The sequence below is a fragment of the Melanaphis sacchari genome, unplaced genomic scaffold (genome assembly GCF_002803265.2).
Source record: "Melanaphis sacchari strain LSU unplaced genomic scaffold, SCAv2.0 Contig177_pilon_pilon, whole genome shotgun sequence".
In the NCBI taxonomy this organism is placed as follows: Eukaryota; Metazoa; Arthropoda; class Insecta; order Hemiptera; family Aphididae; genus Melanaphis; species Melanaphis sacchari.
In genome coordinates this window covers 431,741-450,213 of record NW_020270834.1, presented here as the reverse complement: position 1 = coordinate 450,213, position 18,473 = coordinate 431,741, and the positions used below count along the sequence as shown (strand labels likewise).

The 18,473-nt window shown below is 22.4% G+C and overlaps 1 protein-coding gene across 2 annotated transcripts in view; it reads left to right on the top strand.

Moving 5' to 3' along the window:
* LOC112592460 (ALK tyrosine kinase receptor-like) overlaps window positions 1-18,473 on the top strand; it is a 336,409-nt gene that overhangs the window by 208,028 nt on the left and 109,908 nt on the right. The window lies entirely within an intron of this gene.

Below are 18,473 nucleotides of genomic sequence, written 5' to 3'. Positions count from 1 at the left end.
CATGGAGTTAAAAATCATAAACATTTTATTTTAAACACCCAAGGTTTAAAATTAAATACAATATTTCTCATTAGTTATTTTACTGAAAATTAAATACGACTAATTTAAGTTTAGATTTTCACGATATCGTATACTAACAGTTTATCTTTTAATAACTTTTCAAAAACTTGTAAATTATATTAAATTGAAATGAAAAATACATTACGATAAATAGAATAATTAAATATATGTGATTTAGTTTTGAAAAAAATTTGAAATAAATTACATTAGCAAAGTAAATATATATTATCAAATATTTTTAGAAAAAAGGATTAAAAACCATTTAAAATTATAAAAGTTATTTGTAAACAGTACACAATAATTTATCATTGAATTCAATTTTACACATCTATTTAGTGACTTACTATCTATACCAATATACACTAGACACCTAATATAAAGCAAAATTACTTCCACAGTTTTCTTTTAATGAATAATAATTTAAGCTATGATATACTATGTAATAAAATATTATATTATTTATGTCCGAATGTCATTTACGACAGTTTTTGAATCCATGAAATAATTACATATTTATTTGGAAGATATAAATAATTTATCTCCAATCAATATGATCATTATTAATTTGTGGTTTGAATTATTCAGTGTTGGGCTTACTTTTTAAACTCTGTGAGTTTAGTTGATAAAATTTTCAATTCATTGTACAAGCTGACTAATTTTTATTGTTCTCGACGTAGGTTATACTTGTGGAAAATTATATTACTATTTATGCTTTTCTACAATCACCGTACATACATCTATGAGTGTGTGTCGTCGTCATAGTGGCGGATCAAAATCGTATAAACAGCCAAAGGTTCTACTTTATAATAATAATTATTATTAATATAAATTGAACGTTTTCAAGACATAAGTAATAGATTCGATATAGCTGTAACACTTAATATTTCAAATACTTAATAGGAGTTGAAAATTGTAAACAACAAATCACACAATTAATTTTAAATCTGGTTATACTATTATAGTAAGTTAAAACAGCAAACATAATCTATGTGTAACTACTTATTACCGATTTTTTCTAAATAAATGACAATAATAATCATTACAAAAAGTATTCATTATAAACTCTTAAATATATAATTTATTATAATTAATACACTTTATTTTCACGTACAATACATATCACTTTATTTCGTATAATTCAATATATCATATATTATGCTCCTTGTAAAACTCATTAGATGTAATCTTAGTGTAGATATCAACTTTAATACTTTAATTAAAAAAAAAAAAACAATATAGGAATGGAATTTTATTAATGGTTCCATTTCGTCCACAGCTGGACGATAAATTAAAATATAAAACTCTATCGTTTATTACGTTTAAAAAAAAGTTTAAAAACACGATTTGTACGATTTGAACGATTTTAAACTTTTTTTATTGGTATAAGAATTGTTCGATCAATATTGGTATTAATGTTCTGTTGTTTTACAGAATAGATTTGATAATATATATTATATACATATATCAAATAAATAAGTTAAATTCGGGTGAAGTATAAAACGTTAATGCATTTTACAACATTTAAATAGTGAAATAAAACATATATTATATTGATTTTTTTAATATTATAAAACTTATTAATAAAACATAAAATAATATATCCTACATTGAAATTAAATTACCGATAACTAATACAAGTAATTCTTATTAAAATAATTTATGTTGATGCGATATTATATTATAATGACAATAATAATTGAATTAAAATAAATAATGTAATTTTTACATGTTTGTGTCAATTTCAAGATAAAATATTGTTAGTTATTTCACTTATAAATTAAACTATTACTATTTACAAAAAAAGTTTGTTTTTGAATTTGAAGACATTTATATATATATATACATATAAAAAAAAAATATTTTCTACTTCAATAAAATACCAATTCAATTATTACTTATAAAATAGCTGATTTGAAATTAAGTAACTATTTTAATGTATATAAATCGTATTTATTTACATTTTTATAAAAAAAAATACCGAATAAATTGTAAATTATGATGATTTTCAGTATTAATAAAATATTATATTGCTGAATTTCTAATAAAGATATTATCTTTAAATATATTAGATGGTATTAATTTATTTGGTTTGGATAGGTAAGTGCAATGGAATAATTAAATTAAGTGCTTATTTAATGCATAAGCTGTTAACATTAAAGGTATTTGGATATTTTAATTATTTTAAATGTACTCCTTATTAATTAATTAGCAATTTTTTTTAGTAGTATAGTATACGTACTATATTTATTTTATACATTTCTCACTTTTCTGGTTAATCACTGATGTAATCACATGTAATTTTTTTTAAATAATAATTCCAATCGTCCTCAAAAATGTCTTATTTTAATGAGTACATATTATTTTATAAAATATTTATTTATAATTTATGTAAGCCATTTATATAAATGTCAATACTCCCTCGAACAAGCTTTATGTATCCCCAGTTTTAAAGCAAAATAAGATGATAGAAAAAATAAAAAAAATTAAATAAACGAATGAATGAAAAACAAAAAAAAAAATTCTACGTGAGGAGTTTTAAAGGATTTGTATGATTTTGAAACTATACAACAAATGCGTATGTACCACATATTATAAATTATGCATTGAATTCACAAGAAAGTGTCACGTTGATTTATTTGCTCGTCACAAATTCAAGATTTGACATGCATACAAACACGCACATATGAGTCAATTATCATCTTCAGTCGGTGTTATTCTCAATTGATCGTTCATACAAAATCTCAGAAACTGGATTTATGACTCCAAGCATAGAACAAACCAAAGGTGTGTTTGAGAGTTGCGTATAGGATGGATTTCCCTTTAACAACTTACTTTACTATCGATATAAATTTAAACTGAACAAGTGTGATGTATCGAGTATAATATGTATATTGTATATGACCTACCAAAATTCGATTATATTCGATTTAGGGATTAAGTCGTTATGTACTCGAATATTCTATGAAAACACTGACGGAAACGTATCTATTCAAATATATAGGAACACGCAATGATATTAATTAAAATTCCATCGTTCGTCCAAATGCTGCTAAAACTCTAAGAACAACCCGCTAATTAAAAATCATTTTATCATTATTGATTTTATAAATGTATTTTACAAAAAATATATAAATACCAGATTTATTTTAACTGTGATCTACTAATTTTTAAGAATTTATACAATATTTAATTATACGTGTATAAAAAAATATTATTTTTTTTTTAAGGTAATAAACAACGTAAAATATGAACTGTGTTGTTCTTTTTTCACTATTTTTCTTAATCTAGCAAATTTATACTTGATATACTAGTTTATAAAGTGTCATATTATATATTCTTACTTAGTAATACATCTTAATTAAGTAAGCTGAATTTTTTTAATATTTGATAAAAATGATTAAAAATCGTTATTTTTGTTTTTGTTATTCACCTATATCATGCTTAAATTAAATTTCCAAGTAAAACATACCTGAAGTTGTATCATTTATTCTTCTTTTAATTTATAACATAAAAAATTAATAATATAATATTAATCACTACAATATACTTAATCAAGAAGTTATTCCAAACAGACATATTTTAATACTACGACATCATTACATATTATATTTTTACCTTACAGACTATAATAGATAAGTACACACTAATTACTGGTATATTATTATTATATAACCATTCGTTGATTATTTTATTATTTATTTAAATTTATATTATATTAGAAACTAGTTTTTTTTAAATGTTATTTAGTGTACGTAACGTATAATATTGTTCAGCATTTATTTTACTGTAGGTATTAATTGTAGAAAAAAGGAAAAAAAAATATAAAAATATTGTTAATTTGTATAATTTAACTCTATAATCGTTATTGTACAATATATTTAAGATTTTAATAGAAAAAAAGGAAGTCTTAGGTTTCATAATCGATTATTTTGAACACCCTTTATTTAAAGTTTCATATTTAGATAAATATTTAAATATAATACATTTTAAACGATTTAAATGAAATGAAGACGTTATTTGGAATTTGAAAAATTAGTATTATATCATTGGGTTTCTAAAGGAAATGGTTAATTTTACAACATTATAGTTATATTTTTTTTTTTTATTATTACATAAATTAATATACAAAACATTATACGTTGTTTAAAATTTTAAATTACTTCAAAGAATTTAAGTTATTATTGAAATATAATATCTTTGTTTAACAAAACGCTAAAAACAGTGACCATTAGGATAAATTTACATCTTATATTTATTTCTATAAATAAACATATTACATGAAAATAAATAAACGGTTAAGACAAATGCGACAGTTAATAAACGGATAAGAGGAATTAAGTTTGGTCGAATAGATGACAGCAACGATGAATATCGATAGTGGTGGAGATAAATTGAGAATCCTGATTAAGCGATTCGATAAGTGGTTCTAGAGGTTTAGAATTTAAATTATTATAGCTATTATTATATTGTTATGTATTATAATAGCTGATAAAATATTGGTTTATACAGTAAAATGTGGTTTTTTTAAAGGGTACCAATTTATTTTTTTATCTTACGTTCCCGCGTGTAATAAATAATTTAGATATTTTTCTATATTTTACTTACTATGAAATGTGATAAAATTGTTAAAATTAATTTATTATAATATATTGTATCTATTGTAAAAGTAGTATTATGTGTGTTACTTCAACATTTTTTTTTAATATTTTACATATTATAAATAACTAAAAATTAAATATCTAATTATAAAAAAAAGATAACTTTAAAAATTTTAATAACCATCGCAATATTGAACATAGCAATCAGCTACATTATATAATGATATAAACCGGACAAATATTAAGAAATTTCTCTAGACAATAAAATTAAAAAAATTTTGTTAAAATAATACAATAGAAGATATTAATAACATTTTTAACAATAATTATTTATCTACCTAACATTATTTTTAACTTAAAAGTTAAATTTTACAGTGTTAAATACGTACAGATCCATAATGATATTAAATTGTAGTTCAAAAAGTTTGAAGTATCTGTTTTTATATTAATTAGATGACTTTCAATATAATTCGTATTTTTTTTTTTTTTTTATATATATAAGAGGTTATTATAAAATTATACCCACTCTAAAAAATAAGAAAATAAAATTTTCCGATTTTTAAAAATTGAAAAAATCAGTAAATAAACACTTTAAGTAATAAAGAATTAAACTCTTGTATAATGATGCAAACTATATTTGAAAACATTTTGGAGATGTTGTTTTTTTACTTTGTCAATAGTTTCTCTATGCGCAAGTAAAATCTACGGACTGTCGTCCAAATTGTTTTTAGATCAACAACCATTATAGTTTTAAAATCTTTTTGGTCAAGAATTGGTTTAGACACCTAGTGATCGCAAATTTTAGTGAAAATATTTTTTCTCCTGAAATTATATCAGGTTTGATTTTCTGCCATAATATTTGTTTTTAATTTTTAATTTCTATCGGAATAAATATTGTTGTTTACATAATTATTAATTTTTTTTTTTTGTATATATAAAATGAAAAGACTAATATTTTAGTACTGGTAATACTGTACTAAAATTGATTACAAAATATAATAAAGTATATGAATAAAAAATGTCTATTGCAATAGAAAATGAGATGATTGAAAGAGAGACTTATTAGTTTTACTTCACTTAATTTGCTTTCTTAGTGTTACTAACTGAATTGTTTGTCAAATTTTGTCTAATAATGAAATAATGATCTTTGATAGTTATTTTTTATAACATTTTGAACATATAAACATAACTCTATGTGTTCAGACGTTCAATTATAATAGCTTAATTTTTTTGGTTTAACTAATTTTATTAAATTGTAATATTAATGTCTAATATGACGCGTGATCAATATATTTTATTAGTGTTTGAAGTATGGAATTTTTCACAAAAACGTGAAACACTGAATTATTATTTTTTTAATACAAATATTGATGTTAGTTATTTCACTACTTATTTGTAAATTAGTAATATAGTCATATATTTTGCTATATAGTTGTAGGTATAATCATTGATAAATGCATTTAGTGACGTACTTATATGTATAATATATTATACTATACAAATCTTGTTTTCGAATATTTATAGAAAAACTTTTCTTTTTTTTTTTATCCTTGTGAAACGGTTTATCTGTAACAATATTATTGCATTTTACTATAGTTATTGTAACTAAATTAACTAAATATAAACATATTTCATACTGATATTATAACTAACATATTGAAATATTTCATGATATTATATTTGATTTAAAATTTTCAAACATTAAACATTGGTTTTGGTTAATATGTTTTACATATTTCAAGATAACCAAAAATTTATTTTTATCACTATTATAAGATAAAACGAGTTTTGTTTGTAATTTGAATGCACGTAAATAATAATTATAATACAACTTTGTGATTTTTTCATCACTCTATGTGTAATTAATACTTAATTTATTGCACGGATATTCAACCTATTGAATTGCTTTGAACCGTTAAATATAATCGTGAAATAAATCGTCAGTAAAAAAGATTGATTTTATCATTTGGTACTAATTAAAAAAATACTTTTGATTTTTTTATTGATGTTTAATATAAATTAAAATATTTATTTTAAAATTATAAATAAATCAATATAACATATTGAGACGCATTCATATATTAAATTTAATTGAATTACGAGTGTAGTAAATTTTGTTAGAATATTATAACTGCATTATTATTGATTGTCGCAATATTATAAAACGTTTTTTTCTGTTTTAAAATCACCACTCTTATAATTATCCATACATAAAATAATTTTGTTACCAAAACTGAAAATCGTTCAAATACAATAACGGTTAACGTAATAACGTTGGTCGATTATTAATACTGTAAAATTTCTTTAAGTAAAACAAAATTGCTATAAATTATTTCTATATATATATTATGTGCCAGTCGTATAATATCCGCTCATGTCATATTATGCGGAAGTTGAGTTTATGTTATTATGCGTATTTTGTATGTACCTATTGTTAATAATAATAATTTTGTCGTATTGTTTAATTCTATTTTGTATATGTCTATGTAAATAATACACAAAACAGTAAATATATTATGACCGATTGTTTTAACTCCTGTTAAAAAAAAAACTTTTTTTTTTTATAGGTAAAGTTAAATAGGGATACATTATAATATTAAACTTACCTTGACCTCAAACGGCACAATGTCTCTGCTACACGAAAATAAAATTTATAACGGCCTGTTATTAGTCATATTTAACAATTAAAACATATCTAGATATTTGGTTAAATAAATAATATTATTTTAAGATCTAGATGATATGATTACGGTGTTATTAGATTAGTACTATTATAGTATAATACAGGTGCGCGATAATAACATAATATAAAATTGTTACATTTGTCCATATGTTTTAGATTTAAGCTGACTGCTGAGCCATGTATATAATTTATGTATTTTCAAACACATATTAGATTATTACTAAATAAACTCAATAATTACCATATAGGTCATACTATTATATATTATATAAATTTAAGTCTTTAATAAAAAAAAAAAAAAAAGGTTTTGAAAATATATTGCTTATAGTATCAATAGTTTGAAACTGTATAAATAATTTACATAAATATTACAATTTAAAAATTGTCATTTACAATAATTATGTCAATAATTGATTTTAAAACCTAAGGTTTGTAAGTATTGTGATTAATAAATCAATTTCAAAATCATTTTTAATCATATACAATTATTTATATTCATATCAATAACTAACACATCCATCATAATGATCTAACATGGTAATAACTCAAAACTTGCTGTACAGAAAACTTGTGTAGTTAGCTGTACTTTACTTTTATTTTTTTTTTTAATTATATAAATTAAATATTAATTTGTTTATTAAATGTGTTTGCAAATCATAAAATTCTGTTTGTAATTTTTGCTTTAGTTTATTTATTTGTAATTTTTATTTATTAATTATTATAATAAAAAATATATTTATAATTTAGTTTATAAACTTACCTTTATTATTTAATTCAAAATTTAAATTTTGCGTTTTAATTAACGTTTTTGTTTAGGAAAAAAAAATAATAACTTTATGAAACAGCAGTTTTGATTATTAATTGCTATTAAAAATTAAATAATTTGAAAATTGTAATTGGAATAATATTATTGTTGACATACAACATCACAGAAAATGAATCGTCATAAACGTTAATAAACAATTATTAATGTACAAATAAGTACATAGAATGACGTATACTATTATAGTACATTGTTATAAAACATGAAGAAATAGTTCAATATTTTATTAAACGAAAACATGCCATTTCCATTACATTGTGCAATGACCATATTTCAATCATCAGGTTTTTAAAATATATTAGCAGACAAAGTTATTTAATATTTGGATACGCTAAATCGTGTCAGTCTGACTTATAGAGTCAAACAATATAGTTCATAAAATGGATATAAAAAACTTGAAAATAATATACTGAAGTATATTTAATAGTAAGGCGTGCATCGTTCGTTTAAATAATAAATTGTATTAGAACGGACAAACTTCACAACGATAATAATATGATAATTTATTGCACTTGTCTGTATAAGTGAAATTAGCAAATAACAATCTCAAATAGAAATGCAAACGCATTGAATAATATTAATGTTTAATTAATACGGTAAAACACTTACTCTGCGTGTATGGACGTATGGTATAATAATTATAATAATAGTCATAGCCATTTAATACCAGATTATTTAGTTGAGATTTAAACTGACTCAATGAGATCAAAATGCCTAGGTAATAATATTTTGAATTATCTCGTATAACTTAATAATTAACTATCTTATAGTATAATAAAATATCAACAATTCTATAAATTGACAATTAAATAATTGGTATTAAACTTTTTATTAAAATTGGTTGGTTCCGTACATAGTTCAATGGTTTGGAATGCATATTATCTACAACAAATTTACATTTTCTATAAACTACATTTATACTTCAGTCATAGTTATCAACAAGTTTGCCTTTTCTAATAATATGAGATATTGATTATTGTTAAATATCTACGTCAGATTAAAAACTAAATTCCATTAGACAATATTTAATAATAATCAATGGTTGTATATTTTTAAACAATAAAATATGTCGATGCATAAAGCCAATAAAATGCGTGCATAATTAATAATTATATTATATTATAGTAGGTATATATTTAATGATTTAAATGTCTATTAGTTTTATAAAAAAACTTCAATATATTAGATATCTATTTAGGTTATATACTGAACAGGTTTACAAAGTTAATGGTATTTGTTGATAATATATAATGTATTTATTGTAAAATAATACATAATATTAAAAATAATAAGGTACGTGAAAAAATAAAGTTTAAGAAACTTGTTACCACATCAAACGGTCGATTTATTGTAAATTTACTGTTTAAAGAAACACAATTTAAATCTGACTTAATAAAAATTGTATTCACGGGAAACCGATTAGAGCGATTCAATAAGCATTAATTATGGAAATCTGTCACACCCATCGAATGCAGTAGCACAATCACCAATAATAATCTAATTGTTTAAAACTATTAGTTATATTTACTCCAAGGGCAAGTATTAAGTAAAAAAAAAGTTCTACTTCTGTGTTGTATTTTCTGTATTTGAAGGGTCGTTTAATAGAATATTAACAAAATGTTCTCAAGTACGATATAATTGGCTGCATTAGATAAACTGAAAGTTACCAATACATAACAATGTTATTGTTGTCTTGTGCATAAATATCTGTTTATCAGAAATTACTAAAACAACCTTATTATAAATATAATAATTCCTTTGTGCATCTATTGTGATCGTTTAACTTTTGAATGTCTTGACTGTTTTTAATAAAAGTTATGTCAATAGATTTCTTTTGACTCGAAAGACGTACACAATTTATTATGTCAACTCTTATAGATTTATATTGATAGTTTAAATATAAATTTAGTTGGACTCACAAAAAATTATGAATATAATTACAATGATTGCTTTTATGAACATAATTATGTCTTACTCCTTTAATTCTGGATATATTTTTAAGTAAGTACATACATTTTAATATCAAAATAAAAAATAATAATATTAAACATTTCATGGTTTACGCTGATTTATAAGCAAATGTTAAATGGTTTAATGGTTTTCAGTTTTTTATGTTTACACATAACAATTTATTCTAGATTAAGAAGAGGAAATCATAAAATTGTTAATTTTAACTGTAGTTTTTGAATTATATATATTAACTGAATCAACCCGAAAAACGATGGAGAAATAGATTTATCTTAAACTAGTAAAAATGTAATAATACAGTTAATATTATAATATTTTGATAAATTTTTTAAATACAATTAATAGAATAACATTTAGAAAATACTACTAGCCAATAGATACGCATTACCTATAAATTGACACCTGACATTTGCAGTTCAGTGTTTTTGATTTATTTAACATAATTAAATTAAATATGATTTTATAAAATATATATTATATAGAATATCTACGTAACCGGACCTATTTATGTCAAATATTATAGGAATATTCTATAGTTAGTAATGTAAAATGATATTATGGTGAATCATTATAATAGTATTATAATAGTATTAATTCTCAGATGTATATAGTATTAAGATATGGTTACATCCTAGTACTAAGAAAATGTTGACAAATATTAAATAAGCATAACAATTTATGCATTTAAGATGTTTGAGACCGTAAAACATAAATAAAACTTAAATTCCTTTATATCTTTTTATAGATTTCCTGTATTAGCGTACCATGTCAGACGCAAAAAAACTATTTTTCTAGAGTAGAACTCATTAACGTAAAGGCTTTGAAAGTGGACTTTGCTCACCTGTCTACCCTAAGACAATAAATGTTCCCACGTCAGTACCATTGTTAGTTGTTTTGTGATTTACAAATTACATAGAAAGAAAGTTTTATGTGGAAAAGAGCCAAAAAGGTAAAGATAAGAAACAAAATGTTCACGATGAAAACCAAAGAACTTTAACTATGCAATGTTGTTTATATTTGATGGTTTTGTGGAAAACGGTTTTTACAAACAATATGGGGTGATCTCCTCCTAAAGTCCTAATAGTCTACTCCAGCGGTTCCCAAACTTTTTTTCCGCGGTGCCCTTTTAGGGGCATCAAGTTAGCCACGGTGCCCTGCTGTATATATAACATGAAAGATAGAACAAAAAAAGTACTCATTGAGAACCAATGAAACGTAAACCACGGTGCCCCTAGGGCACCGCGGTGCACAGTTTGGGAACCGCTGGTCTACTCAAATAGTTTAGGTCATTAGTGTCGATAGGTAATAGTTAGTCAATGTATGGTACGTAAAAACGACGAATCATAACTTAATATCAGACCAGACTTACAGTAATAATGATTAGTGCTTTAAAACCTTAAACAAATTTGTAAAAACTTTGATGTGCCAAAAATCTAGATATTAAGTTAAAAACAAAGAGCTTTCACAGAGGCATTCACGGTTTATTCACTTTCTTATATTGTTATGTGCAGTACAGACGAATCCCAAATTGATGTTATGATCACACAGAAAAATCAGTATCAAATATTCGTTTGTTAGATGTTTATAAATTGTTCTCAGAGCGTGATTAATTGATACGAATGGCAGATGTTTCTTTGTATTCCAAGAATATATAATTACTAAATATAGACGACGAAAGATAAAAACAATAATATATAAATATATACATATAATATAATAAACATGTTTCGGGCCAAATCAACACGCGTTCTGAAATTTAATTTGAATTTATAAAATAATATTAATTTGACTATATTTTCTACTCTTAACGTAAATATTTTTTTTCTTAGATGTATTTAATTAATAAATATATTTTTTAAATTCAGCTTAGACAGGTCTAATGTTTGAATGTATTTTGGAGTTTTTAGACCATCGTTCTAAGAAATAATTAATAAGTGATATTAAACTTGCATTTGCTTATTACTACTCTGTATAATACAAATTCGACACCTTAATTTTTGTTCTAATTATTTAATAATTCTTCTACAGATATGAAATTTAATTTGTAATATTCACTAGAAATAAACGTGAAAAAATACTTATATTTTGATGATATTGAATAAACGTGATTATATGTGTGCATTCTTATTATTATTATATAGAAAGCCAGAAAATATTTATACAACAATAACGGAGAAAAGTCAAACGCTGATGTTATTTCCCTGTGAAACAAAATATTTTTAATGTCACTTGCGCTTACTGCCGTGATAAATTATTACATCCTGGACTACAATCTACGAGCTGTCAGATGTGCGTTTGTAATAACTGCCTTTTAACGGTCGAGGAATTACCTAAATGTTATACTCACATACAAGTTAAATGTTTCAACTCCTAAAAGCCTAATATAACCACATGATCATAGACCGTCAATTCGATTACTATTTACTAACAATTTCCATAACCTTGAGATTGACAAAGCGTTTACGTGTTTTGATATAAAGATATTAAACCATTACAAATATAAATTTACCACATCGAAAATTTGCTGTGTTTTGAGCATGCCGTCAAAAGATTTGAGAACATGAAGAAGTTAAATACTTCAGTTGATCGTATGGTGTGTATCCAAAATTTTATAGACAATCAAGGAATTACGTGACATTTTAACCGTCTCTAGCACCCCCACACTTTGGGGGATTATGGGATGGTATAAATAGTATGGGTCATAAAAGAAATTGAATTTTATACTTGTGTAAATCGGGATGAGCTTAATCCCGGTGCACTTATGCCCTTTTCATTTGACCCTCTCAACGTACAAGACCGTTTTCTAAAAGGAGTTTCACTCATATCATTTGGCTCTAATTTCTCAAGTGTTTGCAAACATTTTTATGGCGTATTGAAAAAAAAGCAATAGACTTGAATCATTAGTGTTCCACGTACTTGAGATTACTTGCAGTACCTAAGTTGCTGGTAACAATGTAACAATGTAAATGGCTAATCCTAATAAGACAATCGTGTTTTTAATCTGGAACATAATTTTCACCACCCATTACAATGATATAGTAATAGAAAAAAGTATATTTTACAGTAATATCGATGTTACTGTTGTTTTAATTTTTAATAATTTTTCAATTTGGTGATATAATAAAAAAATGGATATGATAAATGATTACACTTAAACGTTGCTATATCATCTAAAAATAACATTATTTTAACTTGAATCAATTCAGTTTTTAATAATATACATGTCGGTTGCACGAAAAATTACTAAACATGTTTTGAATCAATAGTGGAAAATGGTCCCATTATTTTTAAGCCCATGATTGGTATATTACATTTTATTGAACGATTATATTAATAATTTTTTTATGCAACACGGCAAAAGTTTATGATATAGAAATTATATTATTTCAATCACAGTACACTTCAAAGTTTTTTCAAACATAGAAAATAATTTTATTTATTTAAAAAAAGTATAATAGTTCATAATGTAAATTTAAATTTAAAATTAAAACCATGTTTATGATTAGTGAGTGACAAGTGTAACTGAAATTATTTGTTAGTTTTTGATATATAGGTACTTTTATTGAATTTTCCAGATATTTTTTTAATAATTTCAGTAAACTAATTTCACTTATATAAGTAGTTTTTAAATAAGTAAAATATATTGACATTTATAGTTATGAGTGTTTTAATATATTTTTGAATCTGTAGTGAAAAAAGTTTCAATCTACGAGTATTTATTTGTAATACAATAAAATAGCATTCGTTAATATAAAACTATTCAAAATTTTATTTGAATTAAAATTAATTTCACAAGTTGCTAGAAAAAAAACAATCTAATAAGCTGTAGTAGACTGAGCTATGCATTATATAGTTTTTAAAATTTTCAGTTTGAAATAACTAAGATAACCATATGGTAATTCCATTAATTTACATCTTTTTTTTATGTTGTATCATTATTTCTTATATTACACACTTAGCGATATTTTAGGAGCGATGACAATTGTTTTCTGGTAATAATTTTCAGTATGTAATTAAAAAAGGAAAATTCAATATAATTTATACATACTAAAATATTTCTGTATATAAAAATAAGAATTTTATAAGTTTTAATTATTCAAACACTTATTTAGTTATAATACAATATAATATACCATACAATATTTATATATTGGACAAATTAAAGCTATATCACTATAAAAATATATTATCTATTCATCATTGCTTATTTTTTAAATAATACCTACTTAAAATCACTACCAATTACTTCTTTTATGTTAAGTTTTAAAAAATATTTAAAATTTAAGTTTTTACTTCACTATTATTAACTGACTATAAAAGTTATAAATTTGAGTATTTTACATTTATACATATTATGACTTACAATTATTTAAAAATCTGAAGTAATTTTTTTTTCTTTTAAACTTACTTATTATATCTATTAAAAAAATATAAGCACATTTTAACAACTTTTGTATATAATATGGTTATTGGTTATGTTTTATAAAACAAAATTATATTTTAATTAATTGTCATTTAAAATATAGTTAAACCCTTACTGCCATTTTTTATTACTTGTATAATATTAGTATTTATTTGTTAAAATAATTTTCCATAGAATCATTGTTAATTTAGTAAGTAGTTAAATATTCACTAAGAATAATATTTGCAACCTATACACAAAAATATTTATTAAAAACATTTTCGCCGAGTGATAACTGAAGTTAAATATTTTAAAATAGTACGTGAAGTATTTAAATTAACTCTTACACATATAGAATTAATATAGAACCATAAATTATGTTTCAATACTCAACAATTTACATTAAATATTATTTATTTATTTGTTTGGATTTTTAGCCCGTTTAGACTTTTTTCGCATTAAATATTAACACATCTTAAATACATTGAGTGAATTTTTTTTTTAAATTATTATTTTTTAAATTGTATACTTAAGACTTAAGAGTAATTTCATCAGCATACTTAAAAATTTATAAAATAATGACACGAATTTTGAACTTTATTAAAGATCTAGTTATTTATGTTTATTAAGTTTATTTTAAGTTCGAATAAAATTAGTAATTTCATTGTTCTAATTATTTTTATTTTTGTAATTATGTAATATTTATTTTTAAGTTTCAAAGATAAATTTTAATTTAAACTGTATTAACATTAAAAAAATAAACAATCAAAAGTTTGACGAGAAAAACTTTCAAAATATTTTAACATTGAAAGTTTTTAAGAAAAAAAAACTTAGGACTTAGTTCTAAATAAGAAAAATATTTATTTGATTAAAATATATTTTTAATTTTTCAAAATGTGTGCCAAAAAAATAAATGATGTACATTTACATGAAAATGTTTATATATTTTTTAGGAGTTAAAGTGTTAAGGTTTTGTAATTAATTAATAAACTGATTTTTATTTATTTGTTTAAATGCATAAAATATAATACACTAATTATTGGAAATAATAAATTAATCGCTATATGTAATATATTGAATGTACATATTAGTACAAATGGGTTTTATAAACTTGTGGTTAAAACTTAAAATAACTTGCTACCAAAAATAAAAATAATATATTAAGTTTTAAAATTTCTAAATTAATTTATTCACCATTTGATTCAATAAATATATAATAACGATTTATATCTATAATTTTTATTGAAATAATTATTAGTATGGACATTTTAAATTATTTTATAAGTTATTTCTCCGTTGTATACTAAATTAACTGTTGTCGTTAGTCATGCCACTTTAGCTGTTAATGTATATGATGAAATATTATATATATATATTGTTTTAAATAAAATCAATTGCTTATTTATTTACGATATGGTAAAAAATAAATTACTTTTTAAATGTTTTTATAGTACATTTAACTTCAAATAATAAGATAAATATTTTGTAAACATGTAAATTGACTTAAACCTTATAATTAATCAACAAACAAGAGGAACATTTAATAGTTTTAAGGTTTACGTTAATCAAAATAAAATAAAAAAAAAAAAAGAAACTTTATGGTTCAGTTTAGAGGTTACATCATGAATAAAGTAGATGGATAGATAGATAATTATTGTATGTTCTGCCATAGAATGAGTTGAAGTTAATGTAATACCTAAACTGTAGAATTCGTATTTGCATAATATGTGCAACTGCTTTTAAATATTTTTTTCCGAAATTATTTTATCAAATTTAATCTATTTTTATTGAAAAATGATAATATTTTTAATTTTCTCATAAGAAATTATAAAAACTTTGCATATGCGCACATTGCTATTGTGGTTTTAAAGACTATACAGGTATGTTGGCTTAGCAGATTTTTCAAATGATTCTATCTATTGTACAATATGATTTTACATTTCAACAAATAATTTATAAAATGTAGATATTTATTTAAAATTAGTTTTTATAATATTATTTTTTAGCAAAAATAAAATAAAAGTATATCAATAATTGTTCTCCAACTTAACGAAAATGTGTACGTAACTAACATAACTTACAAAAGAACAATGTAATAATATTATTTTAGTAAGTTTATTACTTACAGGATTCATAATAATTGTCATAAAAATATATTTTATTATTAAGTATATATAATTATGAACATTTAAATATTTATTAACTATTGTAGTAATTCAATAACTGATTATTAAGGCTTAAAAATTGTCGATCGAGTGAATGTTCGGTAAGTTGGTTTATATAGGACTCACCTACAGTTATGATAATTGATTACTGTTTGATTAATATAATAAATTGATATTTATATATATATTAGTCCTTACTCTTTTACGATGTTTTAGCATTATCGATTGGATGGATTAGATCGATCTAAATTGTTAGAATACCTAATTACAAGATCTGTAATTCTTTTTTTTTTTTTTTTTTTAAGTGTCATTATATAGTTTTTGTCAGTGATGAATAGTCTCTGAAGGAGACCAGAATATAATATAGATACTATTTATTATTTAAATGATGTATCGGCATTATAGTCTATTTAAATAGTATATTTTAGAACACTGAAAATAGTTGCGTGCTGTTAGATAATTTTGTTTGACAAAGTATGATGAAGAATAATACGTAGAATTATTTTCTTCATTAGATATGAAAACTTAAGAAGGTATTTGTGAAATGTACTATGTCAGAAAGAAAAATGGAAGTTGTGAGACACATCCAACACCAAAGTTTAGTAGAACACACACCTTACTAAAATATTAAAATATATGGATTAAAACCCATGTATTTTCAGTAATATGTTAGATAAATATCTGAAATAACTTTTGGAGATGTATTCTCCCTCATTATTTAACGAATCAATCTCAATCTATGACTTAATAGGAGAGTGTATTTAAGACAATATTTGGTAATGTACGACCAAGACATATGTGGAAAATATGTTTACCATCTAATAGCTAAGATAAACTTAATAAGCTGGTAGCCTATAAGTAAATATCTCACAGAATTAATTCTTAAGTTCAAATCTAAAACATAATTTACTTGTTTATACTTGCATTTTTATGAAAAATGAATAAAAAAATTACGAATAATAATTTATAGAAATGTATTGAGTGAAAAATACAACTTGAAAATATTAATAAGCAATTTAAAGACTAATGAGTAAACATATTATCAAATAAAAAAAATAGTAAGAAATAAGTAAATAAATAAAAAAAAATATATTTAAAAATATAAAACAACATTATGTTTGAAAATTTTCTCTAATAATTTATTCCAAAGAAATAAGATATAGATTAAATTTAAAAATGAACAGTTCAAGTAATTTTAAAAATACTACAAACAAATTTGACTTAAAAGTTCTAATTTAATTAGCCATTCTGAATGATGGATAAAAAAATCGAGGGATTTTTAGCATGAATTAATTTTAGAGAAAACTCCAAAAATGTATAATTTATTTATACAATCTCTTGCACAGATGTAAAAAAAAATAATTTGAGAAATACCTGCTAAAAAACTTTTATTATGATAAACCATAACTTCTAAGAATAACTTGTAATTTTTTTTTTAATTTTGAAAATGCGGTATATAATATAATCTATGATATTGAAGTAATATTGCGACGTGTTTTGACAAACGTAATCATTCTTAAAAGTGAACTAAATTTATTAGCTTCATTTACGAAAATAAATGTTAAACTAATTTATTTTATTTTATCGTACATTTTGTAATCAAAATAAACCATATAAAAAGTAAGTACAACTAAAATATGAAAAAAAAACCTTTAATTAAATATCTAGTAAGAACTAATAAAAACATATTTGGATGAGTTATTATCAAACAGGTGTGTTAAATATTATAAGTGACTTAATATTAAACTTAAAAGAAGTTGTAACCAATTCTATA